The sequence below is a fragment of the Petaurus breviceps genome, unplaced genomic scaffold, assembly GCF_028583685.1.
Source record: "Petaurus breviceps papuanus isolate PSGF00001 unplaced genomic scaffold, PetGlider_PUasm1.0 188, whole genome shotgun sequence".
NCBI lineage: Eukaryota > Metazoa > Chordata > Mammalia > Diprotodontia > Petauridae > Petaurus > Petaurus breviceps.
Window position 1 is genome coordinate 41,717,045 of NW_027185804.1, and position 22,125 is coordinate 41,739,169.

The 22,125-nt window shown below is 33.8% G+C and overlaps 2 pseudogenes; both read left to right on the plus strand.

The window, feature by feature from the left end:
* The first annotated feature begins 1,408 nt into the window (after positions 1-1,408).
* On the plus strand, positions 1,409-3,602 carry LOC138163585 (olfactory receptor 8K1-like; annotated as a pseudogene).
* Positions 3,603-11,680: 8,078 nt separating this feature from the next.
* Positions 11,681-13,286, plus strand: LOC138163586 (olfactory receptor 8K3-like; annotated as a pseudogene).
* The last annotated feature ends 8,839 nt before the right edge of the window (positions 13,287-22,125 follow it).

Genomic DNA, 22,125 nt, shown 5'->3' on the forward strand with positions numbered 1-22,125 from the left:
CGATTTGCTAGGGAGCTCAGACAAGGTCAGTATTATGGTTTCTTTAGAACATAAAATTTAAAAGATTTCTTTAAAATGTGAAAACAACTCACTAGAAAGGTTATCCAGTTCTATTGTTACATGTAGAAGATTGGAAGACAAGATATCGGATGAGTCAGAAGACTTTACTGTCTAAGGTATGCATCTTTACCCAAACTTCAGTGGCATAGGTCCACTTATTTTTGTGCCTATATATCTTACCCATATCAATGCGATAGAACATTGGATCTGCCTCCTCTCTTAGTTCAGCTAAGCCAAGCTTCTAGCCAACAAATCATGCTCACTTACAAAACAATTGGAATTGTCTCAAAATAGAATGGGTTGGCTTTGGTAATGGGTTAAGTTATTTGAATGTTGTGTTCCATTTCTCTAAGACATTCAATAACACCTATAAAATAGTGATATTTAGCAAGATGGATCTTTGCAAAAAAAAAACCTTGGGTTTATTAAGAAATTTAGGAACTGAGCTTTTATGAATTTTTTTTTTTTTACCATGTAACAAGCACTGTCTTAATAAGTTTACAGATATTACTTCATTCAATCCCCACCAAAATCCTGGGAACTGGGTGCTATTATAATTCTAATTTTAAACTTGGGGAACTGAGATTGACAAATGTTGTGTGACTTTACCAGAGTCACACTGCTAGTAAGTACCTGAAGCCACATTTAAACCCAGGTTTTCCTGACTCCAAGTTCAGTGATGTATGCAATGAATCATTTGGTTACCAGATTAAAAAAATTCATTAGAGCCTTTCAAAACCCCTGGAAGTTATTATTATTATTATTATCCCCATTTTGTATGGAGGAAAACATGGTAAATAAAGGTTAAGTCACTTGTCAAGGACCACAGAGTAAAATATATTTGATCTCAGATTTTCCTGATTGCAGGCTTAGGGCTCTATTTCCTGCACCACCTATTCATTCTGGAGAATCTTTTCATTCCATAAAGGCAACCTAGCCCGCTGACTACCCCTTGGTTATTTCTGGGCCAACACTGAGTCCATTTCTACCATCTGTTCCAGACGTGGCTACAAAAAGACAAGCCCATTCAAATGTATGTTATAATCTGCATACTAAATGTTCTTTCTTCATCTACTTTGTCTTTATGGATTGTTAAAAATAAAATGTTCAGATTGGCTATAGAGCTCTCCCAGAAGCTTCTGCATGTTCTTGGACTTGATACAGCCCGTACAATATAATCACAAAAAGGACCCTGACACACAGTAGGTATATAATGAATTCTGTGTGGAAATAGGTGAATGTGTACACTTTACCATTCATTACAGATACTAAGTCTAAGCAATTTTCATGGCATGATTACATAAAATTCATTCTAGTTCTTCAGTACTTCCTTCAGGGACATGATCTTTGGGGACTGCAAATGCCATAAAGTCTCCTTCTACCAGCTGGCAATAGAGATATCATGAATAAGCCACAAAAAATTTGTCCTTTCAGGTAAGCAGGTAACATTGTTATGTGTTTGTGATAATCTCAGTACTTCAGGTATCAAAGGATAACATTGAGTGTACCCAGCTCATTTAAAAAAGCTGTTCACTGCTCTCTTCATTCATTAACCCGTCAGGTAGTTAAATGATGTCTTGAAGAGTCCATTTCACTGAAGGTGAAATTGTGTACAAACATTTCTAGGAAAGTCACCAGATGACAAAGCCTAGTTCTGACCAAGGTCACAGATATTTTGCTGCAACCAGAAAGATTAAATAGCTTTTTTCAAGAAACATTGATTCCTAAAAATGTCTGAGAGCATAGGGATCATTGAGATTTAATACATGTAATTGGTTATCTTCATCAGAACAAGCTTAATGTATTTGTTTTTAAAACTTCTTCTATGTTTCTGAAAATAGAAAGCATTACAAACATCAAAATGGTAAGCCTGAACAATCCTCAAATTCCAGACAGGAAGATATACTCTCTATAATAAGACAAAGATAATTAAGGCTGTCAAAAATGTGAATAGGGTTCTCTTCCTAGATGTCATACAGTTAAAGCCCCAGGCAATAGACAGGTATAGATAATGGTCCTTTAACTTCAATTGTTTGGGGCATTCCTAAGAAGGAAATTCCACCTATCACCACTGATTATATATTATTTCTACAACCTATAGTCAAAGAGAGTACCCGAGGACTACCAGGATGCTACAGGATTAGCAGAAGGTCACACCACAATGTGTTGGAAATAGTTCCTGAATCTTAGTCTTCTACACTTTAAAGACAACTCTCTACCTACACAACACAATATCTGTTTTAAGTGTTTTCATATACCCTTCCCTCCTCAGTATGAGCCTTCTATACCCATTGACTAAGATACTTTAAAAGTTATTGATAATATTATTCCATCCTAACTCTTGGGGTTAAAAAGCTTCATGTTTATTCCTAATTTTGCAAAATAAAACCTCAGTCTCTTTTCTCTTAATGATAAGATAGTAATAGGATATGATATCATATTGTATGAAGACGTGATATTTGAATATACTGAAATATGGTGGGAAAGTTCCTGCTCATTTTATCAAAAGCATATCTAACCACTATAATGTAAATGGATCTTTAAACAGTTCTCAATGAAGGCTTCTTCCTTTTATTCTCAGATTATCTTCCGTGGATGGAGGAGATGATTAAGGTGAATGACACCAAAGGGAACCAGGTGACTGAATTCATTCTCATGGGCATCACAAGCCATGTCAAACTTCAGGGCACCCTCTTTGGGTTGTTTTTCCTCAACTACATGGCCACAGCTCTGGGGAATCTAGGTCTGATCATCCTTACCTGTGTTGATTCCCACCTCCAAACTCCCATGTACTTTTTCCTTAGGAATCTGGCATTTGTTGATATTGGCTCTTCCACAGTTGTTGGTCCAAAATGCTGGTCAGTTTTATAGTGGAGGAAAATAACATCTCTTACAGTGGGTGTGCAATACAACTAGTTTTCTTTGGTGTATTTATGACCAGAGAAGTTTCCATGCTGTCAGCCATGGCCTATTACCGCTATGTGGCTATCTGTAAACTCCTCCTCTATATGGTTTTAATGTCAGATAGGGTGTGCTACATCTTGGTGGTTGTCCCTTATATGTATAGTATCACTGTATCCCTACTGGTCACAATTAAGATTTTTAATTTGTCTTTTTGTGATTCTAATATAATACAGCATTTCTACTGTGACAGTCTTCCTTTATTGTCCACTGTATGCTCAGACACAAGTAAGATTGAACTAAACATTTTGAGCTTTTGTTCATTTAATTTGGTTTATTCCCTCTTGATTATCCTTGTCTCTTATATGCTCATTTTTGTGACCATCCTTAGGATGAACTCTACTGAGAACAGGCACAAAGCCTTCTCCACCTGTGGCTCTCATCTCACAGTGGTTGTTGTGTTCTATGCAACACTTCTCCTCATGTACCTGCAGCCCCAATCTAGCCACTCCTTTGATATAGACAAGATGGCCTCTGTGATTTATACTCTGATCATCCCTGCACTCAATCCATTGATCAACAGTTTGAGGAATAATGAAGTAAAAAATGCATTGAAAAGAGTCTTTAAAAAACTAAAGTAAGCATTTTCTCAATGTCCAATGTAGAAATTGGTTCCAAGTTCCCTCTTTTACCAGAAAAAAAAAACCTTTCTTAATAATTGCATAGATAATGACTTTGTGTGCTTTTTTATATTTAACATTAAAAAAATCCAGTGTCATTTTCTATGTAATTATTAGGAGAGGTATTTTATTTTTCTCACTTTAGTTGCAGTTTTATTGTGTGAGAGAATCAATTAATTAACAGGAATGTAGAAAATGCTGGTAACAAATAATTTGCTTAATTTGGGCCTAAAAAGATGAACAAAAAGTAGTTCACGCCATCAGTTCATGCCAGCCAGTTCATCCCTAACTTAGTCACCTGGTAGTAGCAAAATTCTAAAATATCTAAGGCATATTAATTTTGGGCCTCCTCCTATCTCGTTTCCTATGCCTACACTCTTTTCATTCTGCTATGTGCTGGAAGCATTCCCACTACATTATTGATCTGGGTTTCTTATGTACAATATATCTTCTTGTATTTAGTATTTTGGGAAAGAATGGTAATAAACAAATTCCAGACTGAAGTGAATAGATCATATCAAAGACCAAGAGAATGTGGGAGCATGTGGATTGAAGAATGGCATCCTGTCTTAGAAATTCATACAACACCTGAAAAAATACATCAAGTGTCATTGAAACTTGTTGTTAGTTTCTTTGAATATCTACTAGTGAGGAGATATGTTAAAATAATAAATACTAGGAAATAAATGCCCCCCCAGCAGTGTACTAAAACGTGGTCCTCTTTAAGAAGTACACTAGGTCTTTCATAGAGGATACTTCATCTTCCCCAGATCCCAGATTTTATGACTAGATAGCTACACATATCCAATAACTCTGGGAGTTCTGATATGTGGAGCAAAAACAAGGAGAAAATACACTAATAATTAGGTGTTTAAAATGATCTTTCACACAGAAGGATATGTTCTATTTTAAAGGAGGCTACTTTTTATCACAAAAATTAGAGCTGTAGAGTAGAAAAGGACAACTTATCCTGCTGATAAAAGCTCTAGCAGCTAGGATATTGTTCCAGGATGGTCTTCTTGCATTGAATTTTCTTGACAAGCTTGAGATGATATGCCATTGTAAGATAATTCTAAATAAGGAAAATTACTAATGGTTATGTGCAGAAATCTAAGATTCATCTAGGATGCTGGGTAGAGAAGTATTATGATAAAGAAGGCCATACACACACACATTTCATTCAGGACCAGAGAGGTCACTATCAGTTACAGGATGAAGAATATCATAAATAAAGTAGTGTCTTTTCTGCCCAGAGTCTAACACTATCAAGACAGCATGACATTCATATCTCAAATAGGTTTGAGACAAAGTAAAATGGTGGATACAAATTATAAAAGACAAAATTGTAATTATCTATTTCAAGAAAAGAAATGTCACTATCAAGTCAAAGGTCAATAGGAAATGTCTATTTTGAGAAATTAACACCTTCACAATATCTTTGGAATAATAAAATGGACAAAGGTTTTATGCAGAAACTAATATAGTCTAAATTAAGTATGGAGCCCAATGGAGATTTGGAAAGAAAAAAAAATACATTCTAGCCATGAATCTTCTTTATCTGCCAAGGCAGATATTAGTGGTGGTTAGAAGATAACTGAGTTCAATGTACTGTGGCATATTTGAGAAACTAACACTCAGGCCACCAAAAATATGTTCTAAGACTATACCCTCCATTGTTTGTATCTGTAGATGGAGGTCAGGGCTGAAAGTGGGTTATAGAGGTGTCTTTGTTCATAGAATTTTTTGTTCATGCTAAAAGTGTAATGGGAGGAGATAAGAAAGGAGCATATGATTTATTCTTCCAAGAGTTAAATCATTATCATTCGTCACTGGTTAAAAAATACAAAAGTAGATCACTAGGAAATTCTAAATAACCTATATTCATGAAAATATCTTATGTTAAATATATCTGATAATATGAATTTCTTGTTTAAAAACATTCTTTTGTTAAAAATTCCAGGAGCACTATAAGGTAGTGTGGTTGAAATTGGTTGTAGATTATTACGTTATGAAGGGACAGCTAGGTGTAAAATGGATAGAGTACCAGGCCTGGAGTCAAAAGACCTGAGTTCAAATCGAGCCTACACATTTATTAGTTGGGTGACCCTTTTAACATCTGCTTCAGTTTCCTTACTTGTAAAATAAGGATAATGTTGACATCTACCACCCAGGATGGTTATGAGGATTAAATAAGAAAAAAATTAGGAAGTTATTAGCACAATATCTGGCATATAATAAGTGGTATTTAAATGTTAGCTATTATTATTGTTATTAATATAATTAATATTAATGCTATAATCCATATGTAGCAGCAAGCACCCCAAGCGTCTTCAGGGTTTGCTGCCCATACAGGTTCTGGGATCTGCTTTGATAAAGGAAAGCAACTCAAAATGGGTTAACAAGGTTACTTTAATCAGTCAGACCATATATCGTTTACCTTGTTCAGGGGGAAAAGGTCAGCACCCCGAACTTCAAAGTATACAGGCAGAATTATCAAGACAGAAACAGATCAAGTAGACAGCTTTCCAAACTGTCCAGCCATTACATACATACCCAGTCAACATCTGGGTTTCAACATCTGGGTTTTTCAAAGCCGGGGGGGAGGGTGCTCTGGACAACGGCTTCCCAGAATCCAGATCAAATCACAGAACACTTCTCAAAGTGAGCCCCCAAAACAAAGCTTCACATCAGGGCTTATATAGCCTTCTCCTGGCTCAGAGAATGTAACAACCTTTTGGACCCACTGGCCAATCAAAAAGTATCTACTGAAAAACAAGCCTCCCACCCCAGCCTCCAGGTGCACTTTAGCCTAGGGGCATGGAAGACCTTTAAAATGTACATTCACATTACACAATAATAAATTCAAAATGAATTTATGACCTAAATATAAAAGGCACATAATGAAACAAAAACAGAAGAGAGCAAGAACCATTATTGTGGTTGTGAGCAAAACAATCAATAAGTATTTAAGAACAAGATATTTGTGAAAAACACTGTGATAGACACTGGGGATGCAAATACAAGAATGAACAAAAGAATAAATGGACAAACAAATGAATGAAGTTGATGGAATTCATGTGTTCCAGAGTCAGGACTTGAGCCTAAAACTTCATGTTTCTAAGATTAGAATTTCACTCACGTTGCAACACTCAACCCATGGTTGTCTTCATTATTGAAAGGACTGGGATGACCATATTTTTTCTTCTTAGGAAATGTATAGGCATCTGTGTATTGGTGAGTGTTAATTCACTGGTAAGACTTAGAACGAGGGAGAATATTGTCAAATATAAATCTAGGCAGAATCCTAGGTGGTGACAAATCAGATCATTATAAGATCTCAGTGCTTTCAAATGCCATAAAACAGAATGTAAAATTATTAATGTTATTATGTATTTTTAATCAATCCCCATGGAAATGTTGCTTCAGCACACTTGGGAATATACTACCTGGCAAAGAACATTATCTTCAGCTAAACAGAAAGACTTTAAGACTTAATTTTTTATTTCAAGAATTTATGAGGACCAGATTAAAAATAAGCAAAACTAATTCAACATATTTTATAATTATTGTTATTTGGGGAAAATTATTAATATATATATATATATACATATATATAAACTATTGATTTTTTTATCACACCCTTGAAGCTTCAATTCATTTTTTACTTGTCCATTTCTCTCTTCTCTTGTTTTTCAATCTTTTCCTGTTCTACTGGAAAGAATTAGTATATGTATAAGTAAGGGATGTTGCTAAATTCTTCAGAGAAATAAAAGAAAGTTTTAGATCTTAAACCATACTCATATCAACCAAAAACATGTACTGGATGGGAAATACAGACTCAATTTGCATTATGATTTTAGATAAATAAGAACAATTTCGCACTGGAGAAGGTAACAATTCATATTAATATATGAATTGGGAGTAAGATATGGGACATGACATTCTGAATCATGCATCTTCTCCCAATTTAACATAATTTAAGGACTACTGATTTCAGCGCCTCCTCATCTTACTTACATATAACTTTGTGTTGCTAGATTGCATCTACCTCCTCTCTTTTCACTCAACCAAGTCAGTTTTCTATCTATTAATCTATTCAGATGCACTGAAAATTTTCAAAATAGTGTGGACTGCCTTTAGAGTTAAAGCGTTAGTTCCTTTGATACTATTATGTTCCGTGTATTTTGAAGCCATACAATGGTACTTGTAAAATCAGGATATTTAAAAAGATGGCAGTTTTCACAGAAATAGAGATATAAACCATCATATAAATATTAATTGTCAACGTGTAGACTGAGAAAATAAAATAAAAATATAATCTAAATAAATTTAATTATTCAATGTCATAATAATCAAACTACCAAATGATTATAAAGCTAGAAAAAGTAATGACAAAATCTATTTGGAAAAACAGGCAATCAATGAAAAAAAGTAGAGGATGGTGCCCTAGCAATACATGATTTTGGACATATATTACAAAATGCTAATGATTTAAAAATGTGCTACTAAATAAGAAATAGAGTGGATGGTCTGAAAAATAAATAAGGTTAAAAGATATATGGACATAAATGACCAGAGTAATTGAGCATCTGATAAATTGGAAGAATCAAGTTTTTGGCATAAGAGCTCACTATTCAACAAAAACTTTTGAGAAAACTCAATAACAGCGGGCAGAAATTTGGTACAGAAAAATGTTTCTCACCATATAGTAAGATACGGTCAAAATGAATATATTATAGGCATAAAGAATGATATCATAATCAAAATAAAAGAGCACAGAGAAAAAAAACTACCTGTTAGATCTACAGATAAGGGAAGATATTATAATCAGAGACGAGAACAAAATAAAGTAAAAGGATAATTTTGATTTGGGGAAATTATAAATAAAAAGCTTTTACATAAACAAAGCCAATGCAAGCAAGATAGTGTTATAGAAAATGCAGGACAGTTGCAGCAAGTTTCTTTAATAAAGGCCTCCTTTCTCAAATATGTAGGGAACTGTGTCAAATTTATTTTAAAAAGAGCTATTCTTCAACTGACAATTAGTTAAAGGATATAAACAGACACTTTTCAGAAGAGTGCAATGCCACCATTAGTCACAATTGAAATGCTCTAAATTATTATTTATTAGATAAATTTAAATTAAAACAGCTCTGAGTTACCACCTCACATCTATCAGAATGGATATCATGAAAGGAATGGAAAATTACAAATGTTAGAGGGGATATGGTAAAACAGAGACACATGCACTGTTGTTGGAGCGGCATACTGGTCCAACTCTTCTAGAAAACATTTTATATCTATGCTATTACACAATTAAGTATGACCACCACAACAGATTACCATTAAGGGAGGTTGTAGTTTCTAAAATCTAGCCAGTTAAAAGTACTGGTAATAAAACTTTTGAAGTGAATACACCTATGTGTGCACAAATAATATCTCATGAATTGTATTTGCCTTTAATCTCTGCAATGATGTAACTCCACTCAACCCCCAAACCCATGTGCATCATGTGCACTAAACTTTGACATTAAAGTTGGTCATCTCCTGGAAACCACAAATCAGTTCTTATGTATATAACTCTCTGAAGGGCACTTAGAAGCACATCCTCCTCTCCAACAGGAACATACTTTCTTACAAGAGCAAACATTTCAAACAAAATCGTCTAGTATCTTTGTGCCCCCCCCACCTCTGCCCAAGCAATACTGTCCTTAAGAGAGATTTGCTCTATGTTAGTATTTATTTCTGAGTTGTATTTCATGTCTTCTTTTCTTTTATTCCTTCTCCTCTTTCCTCTCTCCCAGTCTTCCCTATCACTTGTTAAGAAAAGTTATTATTGATTTGATGTTCATTGTTTGATATATTATTATTGGAATCTAAACTCATTAATGTTTTTATTTTCCTTCTTTATATTGGCTGGTCCACTGACGTCTCCTTAGACATAACTGTCTATTACTTTTGACCTAACAGTACCACTACTAGTTCTACATGCCAAAAACATAAAAGGGAAAGGACCAATATATACAAAATATTTCTAGCAGATCATTTTGGGGGCAAACTTGGAAATTGAGGACATATCTATAAATTGGGGAGTGGCTCTTCAAGTCATGGTATATGATTTTAATAGAATACTGCAAGAATGGTTTCAGAAAAACCTTGGAAGACTTAAACAAACTGATGCAAACTGAAATAATAAGAACTCAGAGAAATTATATGCAGTAATAGCAATATTTTAATAATGATCATTAGTGACATAGCTGCTCTGATCAATCTAAAGATCCATGGCAATTTCAAAAGACTCATGATGAGAAATTTTCTACTGCATGGAGAAAGAAGTGCCAAAAATTGAATGCAGATTAAAACACACATTTCCACTTTATTTCCTTGCTTTTTATTTCTGCAAACTAGATAATATGGGAATATGTTTTTTTCATGATTTCACACACATTATGGATATCATATTTCTTGCTTTTTCATTAAGTGAGGAAGAAGACTTGAGAGAGGAAGAGAATTCGAAGTTCATTTTTAAAAAATGGTTGTTAAAAATTCATTTTAAAAATAAAGATTATGGGTCTTTAAAAAGATTGGAGCCAGTAAGAAAAGAAGGATACAAACATTTAACACATGTCTATTATAGGCCAGTTTCTGGGTAAGCTTTTAATGTATAACATCTCATTTGATTCTCACAACAAGCCAACTAGGAAGTGCATTATTATCTCCATTTGAAAATTTAAGGAACTGAGGCAGTAAAAGACTGTTACTTGCCCCGGGTTACACTGCTAAAAGTGTCTGACACCTTTTCAACTCAGCTCTTTCTGATATTAGGCCCAGAGACATATACATTAAATTACCTAAGTACCTGATAAAAATTTCATTTGATCACCATGTGCTACAGAGGTGCTATTATTAGCTCTATTTTACTATAAAGGAAATTAGACAGAAAGAGGATAAATTTCTTGCAAAAAAATTTAAAAGCTAGTTGAGTAGGAGTCAGTTCTTAAATAAAGGTCAAACACCACGCAGCCCTTTCTAAAAGTCATTGTAATTCTCTAAAGACTATCCAATATCCCCTGGCTACTTTTTTTATTTTACATTATTTTTTGGTCCCCAAACCAAGTGTATTTGTATATATCTGTCCTAGAGATGCATCCAAAAAGGCAAATTATCCATCTTGCTTATCCAACTTTGTTATATTCAGGAAATAAATATTCTTCATCTACTTGGCCTTTAGTGAATGGATAAGTAAGATCAACTGCTTTGATTGGTTTCAGACCTTATTACAAGCATTTGCAATGTCCTCATGTTTGATGCAACCAAAATATATCATCCAAAAACAGGAGCCTGGAACATGTAGGTACTTAATAAATAATGTAATTAGAGAAAACTATTAACATTATTACATTTCTAAGTCTGTTTAATTTCCATGACATGATCCTATGCAATTCATCCAACTTATACAGTACTCCAGGGACATGGCTTCATGGGGACTTAAAAACCCATAAAGTCTCCCTTTAGTAATTGGCAGTAAAACTAACATGAACAAGCCACAGAAGATTCTTCCTTCCAGATAAGCAGGTAGCATTATTTTGTTGTTGTTTGTGAACTTTTCAGTGCTGCAGGCATAAAAAAGATAAAATTATTATTTAAAAAATTAAAATAAAATAAATAATGAATAAATTAAGCAGTTACGTTCAAATAGTTAATCACTATGTGCACTGTGGGGGTGAATGGGGGCAATTTAGTGGTGAGTTCATTGAAATCGAAATGGTCTAAAATCATTCTAGCATAGTCATCAGATGATAGCTCTTAGCTAGGAACAATGTCACAAATGTTTTTCTACTTAGAAATCAAGTAACTTTTGTCAAGGGGAACTGATCACTAATAACATATGGAATCCCAGTGATCTTTGAGATCAATGTTAGGTAAGCAGACATCATCTGAAGATCAAATATAATTTTTAGTAGTCTTTTCATGTTTCTGGGAGTGAAAAACATCAAAATTATGACCTTTGTTCATTTAAACAATATATATATATATATAGGAGGTCTCCATGAATGTCACAAAATTAATAACTGCATGAGGTAGAGAGAGGAATAAATCCTGGATCTTTATATTCTATCTTTTAAGGCAATCCTAAGAATGAAATGCCTTCTTTTGGCATAGATGATCACCTTGCAACTGATATTTATTGACAAAGGCTTCAAAACATGGTTTTGGGTTACATGACTTGCATGGTGTGACTTCGAAATGTGCTGGATGTGGTACTTATGTCCTCTTAACCTCAAAATCAACTTTATCCTTTTTTTCACCATAATTCCTCTGCAAGTTGTCCTCATAACCTCTATCCTCCTTCACTATCCCATTATAATTCTTTGACTTGCTGATGGATTGAAATATTTTAAAATGTATTCATAATATCCCTTCCCATATGTTGGCAATAAGTAGTTTTAAAACTTACTCTTTATTTTGTAAAATAGAACCGTATTCACTTAGCTCTTAGTGACAGGATAATAATATGTTATGAAATGATAGGAATTATTTCAACTTGACTTAATTCACCTAAATTGATAAAACCACACTGTAATTGGGTGGAAAAGTACCTTCTCAAATTAATTAAATAACTCTATACACTGACTAATTATTTATGCAAAAAGTACTCAAAGGAGGTTTATTTCTTTTATTCTCAGATCATCTTTCTTGGATAGAAGACATGATCATGTTTAATGAAACCACTGGTAGTCAGGTGACTGAATTCATTCTCACTGGCATCACAAAGCATCCTGAGTCGCAGGGCCCCCTTTTTGGTTTGTTTGTCCTCAATTATATAGTCACAGCTCTGGGGAACCTTGGTATTATCATCCTAAGCAGTGTGGATTCCCACCTCCAAACCCCCATGTACTTTTTTCTCAGGCATCTGGCGTTTGCTGATCTTTGCTATTCCACAGCTATTGGGCCAAAAATGCTAGTTAGTTTCTTAGAGGAGAAAAATATAATTTCTTATACTGGATGTGCAATACAGCTAGTTTTCATTGGGATATTTATCACAAGTGAAATTTTTATCCTGTCAGCCATGGCCTATGATCGCTATGTGGCTATCTGTAAGCCCCTCCTCTACATGGTCATCATGTCAGAAAGGGTTTGTTGGATCTTGGTGGCTATCTCATACCTCTATAGCACCATGGTATGCCTACTTATCACAACAAAAATTTTCATATCATATTTCTGTAAGTCAAATGTCTTACAATATTTCTACTGTGACTGCTTATATTGTCTCTTATATGTTCAGACACAAGTGAGACTGAACTAATCATTATGACCTTTTCTGCAATTAATTTGGTTTCTTCCCTCTCAATTATTCTTATCTCCTACATGCTTATTCTTGTGTCCATCTTCAGGATGAACTCTGCTGAGGGCAGGCACAAAGCCTTCTCTACCTGTGGCTCTCATCTCACAGTGGTGGTTGTATTCTATGGGACACTTCTCTTTATGTATCTGCAGCCCCAATCCAACCATTCCTTTGACACAGACAAGATGGCCTCTGTATTTTACACTCTGGTCATCCCCATGCTCAACCCTTTGATCTACAGCTTGAGGAACAAAGAGGTGAAAGGTGCCTTGAAAAGATTACTTAAAAAAGTAATGTGAGCATTCTTTTAGTGCCTAATGACCGATATGATTCCATTGCATTGTAAGAAACATGTACATTTCTGCTATTTTTTGTCAACTTTTCCCTACTTCTTTTTCTTTTATTTTCTTTTATTCTTTTTTGGAGAGGGGAAGGCAGGGCAATTGGGATTAAGTGACTTGCTAAAGGTCACAAGACTAGTAAATGTAAAGTGTCTGAGGCTGCATATAAACTCAGGTCCTCTTGACTCCAGAGTCAGTGCTCTATTCACTTCACCACCTAGCTGCCCCATTCTATCTTATTTTAGAGGGAAAAAAACCCACATTTTTAATATTCAGTCAGATAATTATTGTTTATTTCTTAGTATTAATTTCCAACTTCAGAAAACTTTAGTTTGGTGGATCATTTAATTGAAAGACCTATTAAAGTATTTAGCACAAACTGTCTCTCAAAATCTACATCATTATATAGTACAATGGTTTGCAACATGTAGGAAAACTAATTAAAAAGCATTCAGATAATACTGGCAGAAAGTACTGTGCTAGGCATTGGGCATACACAGATTAAAAAATGATCTTACTATCACTGAACTTATATCTTATTAAAGTAAATAACAAGTACATGAGAGCCATACTACCCACTAAAGCAGCCAAAATACTTTTGAATATCTCTTGTTGTTAAGAAGTTTATTCTTATCATCTCAACTTTCCATCAACAACTTATAGCCATTGGTCTTGGTCTTCTTTGAAAATCAGCACAAGTTGATTCCCGCTACTTTATAATAATTATTCATTTTTTTCATAGCAAAATTCCATCTCCTCTCTTATTTTAAGTTTGACATATTTCATTCTTGTGTTAGAATGAAAAGAACACTGGGATATACAGGCTACCCTGGTTCAGATTCAAGTTTCTAAAACTTAAAATGAATGAAGACTTTTGGGACATTTTGCACAGTTCTGGGACCTATATTCAAATACTTTTCAGGTCTTTTACTTGTGATCTGTGATATTAATGGTAATAAATTTATCCTTTAAAGTTCACACACAACCATAAAATGCGGGAGCTTGATAATGTATATTCTAAATGCCAATACAATTAAAAATACCTATTTCCATGAATCTATTCTTTGTGCTAACATCATAGTGTTTTCAGCCAATACTCATATGTCATGCACTTTTGTCTTTTCACTCTGATGACATTTGGGGTTATTGTCCATCCTGAACACTGTCACCCAAAATTGAACAATACTTTGCAAATGTGCTCTGCCTAAGGCAGAATGCAATCAGACTTTAATATGTTAAGACAAGATGCCATGTCTGTCTTAAATGAGTTCATGTTATCTTCCTTGGTTGATATATAATATCCTAAGTTCATATTCATGTTACAATCCATTAAAAACTCATGTTGTCCTCAAAAGAATGCCTAAAAATGTCTTTCCAATTCTTCACTTATTAAGCTTTTTTCCTAAAAAAAGTCAAATCAAATGTGACTTTACATTTTTCCCATTAGAAATCCTTTATGTTTGAAGGATTTCTGGGAGAAAGTTCTTGGCTTGTATGGGGAAAATGTACTAGGGGCATGACCTCCGTAACCAATTTGCAGATTCATTAAACAAGAAAGCATTTTATTATTGATCTAATTGTTTTGAATGTTCCCTTGTTTCTTCTTCCAACTTTCACCCCAGAAGAAAACATGTGGTTCTATGTTACTCATCGTTACAACTTCTATGGTTGTCTTCAATGAAAAAAGGACATGAAGAAAAGTCTTGATCAAGTGTTCTGGTGAAGGAACTAGAAATACTGACCTGAATATAGGAAATCCATGAAGAGGGAAAGCATCATTTCTAGTCTTTTGGTTTGAAATGTGTTAAAAATGCTAACTGTCTTTTTTCTAAGTATTGTGGATTTTTTTTTGTTTGATTTTTAAGGATTAGTGCTGTACACATAATGCAGGAAAGGATTTCCATTGGTCTGCTAAGAAAGAAGAATTATTTCATTAATAGGAGTTTCATTACTACAACATTAAAAAATATAGACTTTCCATACTGCCCTTCCACATTCTCCAGCTTTGTACTAATTTCTATTGGGAAAAAAAATAGATGATAACTGTATTCCCCAACAGTAATCCATCTCACCTGCCCTCAAGCCCTGTGAGTTAAAACTGTTTCAGAGAATACGCACTCTGAATTAGATCCTTACAATGGTAAAGTTGTCTTACTTGGGGCAATTGTTTATATTACTTTTTTTAATCTGAATTATCCTATTAAATATATTGTTTCACATTAGTGAGAAAAATATTGAAGTGCTTTCATTATACACATTTAAGAGAAGTCTAAGAAGAAATGGACAATAGCTGATATTCATAGAGTTCATGAGCATTACCTCATTGAAACTTCACAATAACCTTCTGAAGTAGTTTTAGTAGATATTTTAACACCATTTTACAGATGAAGAAATTGAGTTCCAAAATGGTTAAATAAAGCCCTGAGGTCATCTAACCTATAAGTATTGAGCACAAGTTTGGAACCAAACCTTCATGATTAAAGTCTGGCATTTTGTATTTTATCTCTTACACAAGGAAGCCTCTCAACTCAAGGAAATATATTTCTAAACATAATCATCATTATCACAACACAATCACCATTATCATTTGCCATCATCATTCCTCTTTTTTTTCTTCTTCTTCACTTCATGATTTTCTTCAACATCATCAATATCAATACACATTTCCTTAACAATTACTCATATTAATCCACTGGATCAAGCACTGTGGTACATGCATAGAAATATCAAGATTAGTATTGTATCACATGTAAAGTATTTTTGAAAGTCAAAATGAAAATGTATGGGAATGGGCTGCTAGGTGGCACAGTGAATAGAGCACTGGCCGTGGAATCAGAAGGACCTGACTTCAATTCCTGTCGCAGACACTCAACACAAAATTAGCCCTGTGACTTTGCACAAGTCACTTTACCCCAATCACCCTATCTTCCCCCCTCCAAAAAAAAAAAAAAAGAAAATGTATGGGGAGTGAATATGGTTCTTGGAAGTATTAGGATCTGGATTCAAAGAGACAACAAATGTATATATGAATTTGGAGGTCTACATTAAGTTAATAATCAATCAATAAATATTTAATAAGCATCTGCACAGAGCCAAGTACTCAGCTAAATTCTGGGTATTAAAAAATACAAGAGAGAATCCCTGCCTTCAAGGAGATGTCAATGTAAAGGTGGAGACAATATTCAGTAGCTTTGTTTAATGAGACTGTGAGGATATGCCATTCTGAGGGAACTCTGTGCCTAGAATACTATGACAGGAACAGTACCAAAATCTGAAATTCACCTGAAACTGTGGGGAAAGACATAAAGGAGAGCATACACACAGAAAATTTCATTCAAGACCTGAGGGACCAATAACAGTCATGACATTATGAGGTCCAATACAGAGTTGGTAATGAGCTATCTCTCCCCTGTGTCTAACAATATCAAGGTGGCTTAATATGCATGAATTAAGCAGGGATATGTGACAACATAATATTTTAAACACAAAATTATTAAGGTTAAACTAAAGATATGTATCTGGAGAGAAATGGCAATATAAATGCAGTGTTCAATGCTTGAGAAATTAATACTTTCAAAATATTTTTGAATTAGTAAAATTGACAAAAGTTTATACACAAAAAGGCAATCCATTCTTAACTTAATATAAAGCCAAGTGGAAGTTTGGGTAAAAAAAAAGATTACTAGTCAAGTCCACCTCCCCATTTTTCCCCTAATATAAATATCATTAGAGTCCTGAGAAGATGCTGTTTTTATAGTAACATGGCATATTTGAGGAAATAAGGATCAATCAGGCAGCCACAGTTATAATGTATGGCCCATTCTCTGGTTGAGTAGATTATATCTTCCACTATTCATATCTGTATGTGTGGCTTGGAGCTGGAGATAATGAATAGAACAATCTTTAAACCTGCAATATTGTCAACAGGGCAGTAGGAGGGAAAGAGGAAGGAATATGTGAATGATACTTTTTCCCAAAGGGTCAAAATCATCAAGATCATTCACTCCTGGTTAAAGAATAAAATAATCATTCAAAGATCCTACATAAACTATAAGCATGAAGAATTGAACGCAATAGTCCACCATCTACGAAAGCTGATAACATCAATTACTGGGATGAGAACTCCTTTTCTGGAGGGGGCGGGAAGCCCTAGTGGGAGTCCTACAAAGCATTTTAGTAGAAATTTGATGTTGTAGACTTGCACCTTATACAGAGATAGCTTGGTGACATAGTAGACAGACCAGCAAAACTGAGGTTACAAACAACCGAGTTAAAATTCAGCCTGAGAATGCTTAAGGTTTCTTGTGAGTCTGTGGAAACATTTTACATTCTGCCTCAGGTTCTTTATGTGTATAACAAGGAAAATTATAGCACCTACCTCTCAAGATTGTTGTTAGGATAAAATGAGAAAAGAATTGTAGAGTGCTTACTACAGTGCCTGTCACAGAGTATGCACACTTAAACATTAGCTATTATTACTGTCATTATGGTATCATATATTATATTGCAATAATATACTACTAATAATAATATATTGTTAAATTATACTCCATAAGAAAGGCAAAGTGGATTTAGAACCAAAATATAAAAGGATTCTAAAAAAAACAGATGAGAACAGGATTAGGTACTTACCATAGGTATTTCTGTAAACCAAGCAACCCACAAGAAGCCAATACTGAGTCATGCATGCTGTGATAGATGGTGGACATACAAAAACAAGATTTAAAAATGAATGAATATATAAAGGAATGAATGAAAGTCATTTAAGTGATATGTGCTAGGGTCAGAACTTGAATTTAGATCTTTATTCTAAGGCGAGTCTTCCATTCGCTGTATAGCACTCATCACATAATTTTCTTTCATTTCTACTCATAGTTACAAATAACTATGCTAGAAAGAATATACTATTGTTCTAAGGATACTGCAACTTTGTCTGATAGGAATACAACAAGGATAGGTACATTGGAAAAGCCCAGCAAATAAGTATGAATTGATGATGACACCACTGGACTGACAACTTCAAAAACTTTTATATTTAGGTGTTAATATTAGTTTCATGTTCACAATGCATATACTTTGATTCAAATTGTGTTTATTGGTAAAGTAAATAATTTGCAAATTGGAAAAACAGGTAATTCTACTATTGGAAGGGGTTGGAGGAACTGCATTTTTTTTTCATTCTTGTAGGGAAGTTAAAGGTATGTATGTATTGGTTAGTGTTATTCACTGGAAAGACCTACAATAAGGAAGTATCCTTAAATACACTTGCATGCAGAATTATAGGCAGTGCTTGACAACCATCCAGATCATTGTCAAATAATTATAAATGCTTTCCAATATAACAAGTAAGTCAGAAGTTACAATTGTCATTGTTATTATTCACTTTTAACCTGCACCCTAGGGAAATGATGCTTCAATGCATGAGGGAGCATGCAGCTTGGAGATGAACTTTATGTTTTGAAAAATAGAGGTAACTGAAACATTTTTTTCATTTTAAAAATGATTTAAAAATTATTAATTAGAAAAAGGATGATACATAAGAAAAACATTAAATCTGTTATAAATATTATCATTTGGGGAAAATAATATTGATACATAAAATGAAACTAAGGTTTTTTGGGAACTTTGGCCCACTTCTGTTTGTTCATATCTCTCCTCTATTATTGTTTCTAGGTCAAATGTAATCTTTCCTTCTTGATAAACTCTTCCCATTCACTATTATTTTGTGGTCACTTATTAAACAATTTCTGTGCACTGGGGACCAGTGTAGGAATTAGCAATTAGAAGGCAATAACAGAACAGTCTCTGCCCTGACAAAATGTGTGTTCTCCTAAGAATACTACAACACAAACAAAATGCTGGGAAGGAACAATATCCTTATGGGACAAAAAGCAAGTTATAGATCTCACACTAGAAATATATTAACCAAAAGAGTGGGATGGGGACTCCAGATGAAGTCAGTATTAAAATTTTTCCAAATTATTTAAGTGCAAGAATGTTAGATAAGAGGGAAAATTACTTACAAGAAATGATTTCACTTCCTCTCAATTTACATAGTGGATTGGGTGAAAGACATGTGACACAAAGGGATACTCAATTGTCTGAGTTATTCATCTCCTCCCACACTAACATAATTTAGGGCTACTGATTTGTCTACCTCCTTATCTTTCTTACATGTATCTTTGTTAGACTAGACTGGGTCTACATCTTCCATTTCTCACTCAGTCAATCTTATATCCACTAAGCAATATTAACTTACCACAAAATTAGAAATGTTCCAAAATGGAATGGATTCTAGAGTGATGGGTTCAGTTCTTTTGACCCTTATTTATTTCATGTTCTAAAATACTAGCTGTAAAATTTTGACATTTCAAAAGATGGCACTTTTCACAAAGCAACATCTAAAATATTATAGAAATATTAATGGCTCATGGGGAGGCTGAATGAAGATAATAACAGTAATAATTCTACCTAAATCAATGTACTAATTTAGCGGCATATGTAGAAATAAAGTATTTTATATAGCTGTGGAAAAGAATAATGAAATTCTTCCAGAAAAAAAAGATTCTAAAGAAGAATTAGAACTAATAGGAGAAACCACAAGAAAGCAGAAATAAAACAAAAAAGAGAGCAAATGGTATTCTTCAATCTTCATTCAGACTCCACAGTCATTTTTCTGGATGTGGATATCATTTTCCATCATATGCCCCTTAGAATTGTCTTAGTTCCTTACTTTGCTGAGAAGAGCTGAGTCTATGAAGGTTAGTCAGTTCACAATGTTGCTATTACTGTGTACAACGTACTCTGGTTCTGCTCACTTCTCTCAATATCAGTCCATGTAAGTCTTTCCAGGTTTTTCTGAAGTCTGTCTGCTCATCATTCTTATAACACAATAGTGTTTCATTATATTCATATACCGCAAATTGTTCAGCATTCCCCAATTGATGAGCTTTCCCTCAATTTCCAATTATTGACCACCACAAAAGATCTGTTACAAATATGTTTGTACATATGGGTACTTTTCCCATTTGTATGATCTCTTTGGGATCCAATCCTAGAAGTGGTATGACTTGGTCAAAGTATATATACAGTTTTATATCCCTTTGGACATAGTTTCAAATTGCTCTCTAGAATGCTTAGATCAGTTCAAAACTCCACCAACAATGAATCAGGGTTTCAATTTTCCCATCTTCTACAACATTTATAATTTTCTTGTTTTGTCATATTAGCCAATCTGATAGGTGTGATGTGGTACCTCAGAGTTGTTTTGATTTGCATTTATTTTAACGTATCCACCCCACCAAAAGTTCATCCCTTATTCTTTCCACCTCCACCCTGTCCCCTTGTCCTCTTATTTCTTTCTGAATTCAGAAGACATATATACCTTTCTAGATATATATGTTGTTTGCTATTTATCCCATTTCTGATGAGAGAAAAGTTTCAGCACTACTTTCCCCACATCCCTACTAGCTTCTTCTGTATTTCCCCCCATTTTATGCTTCATTTTATGGAATGATTAATCCTTTTTATCCTTAATTATTATTTTACATTCACCCCATTATATTCAACTCAGCCCAAACCTTTCTTTCAAGCTACTCAAATAATGATGAAAGTCATAAGAGTATTGATTACATTTTCATATACAAGATGTAAACAATTTGATCTCATTGATTTCCTTATAATTGGTCTTTAATATACACACACACACTCACATACATATACATATATTTTTTCCCAGAAGTCCTTCTGTTTTAGTCATAAATACCTGAAAGTCTTTCAGTTTGTTAAATATCCTGTTGTCCATTTAGGTTTATATTTAACTTTGCTGGGTGAGTTACCCTTGGTTCATAATCTCAGCTAATTTTTTTTCTAAAAAAATATAATATACAAAGACCTATGGTCCTTGACCATAGTATCTTCTACAACTTCTTATTGTAGCTCCACAATATTCAAATAGTTTTATTTTCTTGTTGTTTCCAATAATTTCTCCTTAACCTGGAAACTTCCTGTAAGTTTCCCTGCTGAAATGTCTTTCAGGTGGAGTTAGATAGATTTTTTTCTATTCCTCCTTTGCCTTTTTGTTCTAGAACTCAAGGGAAATTTTCCTTAATATTTTTTTTTGTAATATTGTGTCAAGATTATCTTTTTTGCTCATGATTTTCAGGTAGCCCAACTAATCTTAATATTATTTTTCCTTGATCTGTTCTCCAGGTGAATGTTTGTTTGTTTTTCTGATGAGATGTTTCATACTCCTTTTTTCATTCTTTTGATTTTGTTTTTATGATGTCTTGTTGTTAGAACATTATTAGATTTTTTGCCCAATTTTAGCTCTCATGGAATTATTGTCTTAAGTTTTTGATTCTCTATTTCAAGTTAGTTGACCTTTTTTCATAATTTTCTTGGATTGCTCTTTTTAAAAACATTTCCTTGATCTTTATTATTTGATTTTAAAGTCCTTTTTCAAGTACTTCCCAAAATTCTTTTTGTTTCTGTGACCATTTGACATTCTCATTAAAAAAAGGCGTGGCTTTTTAAGATCCACTATCTTACTCTGAATATGAACCCAGATTTTCTCTATCTTCATAGCTATCTATACAGGGGTTCTTTCTCTTTTACTTATCTATCTATCATTATCTATCTATCTATCTATCTATCTATCTATCTATCTATCATCTATCTATCTATCTATCTATCTATCTATCTATCTATCATCTATCTATCTATCTATCTATCTATCTATCTATCTATCTATCCATCCATCCATCCATCCATCTATCCATCCATCCATCCATCCATC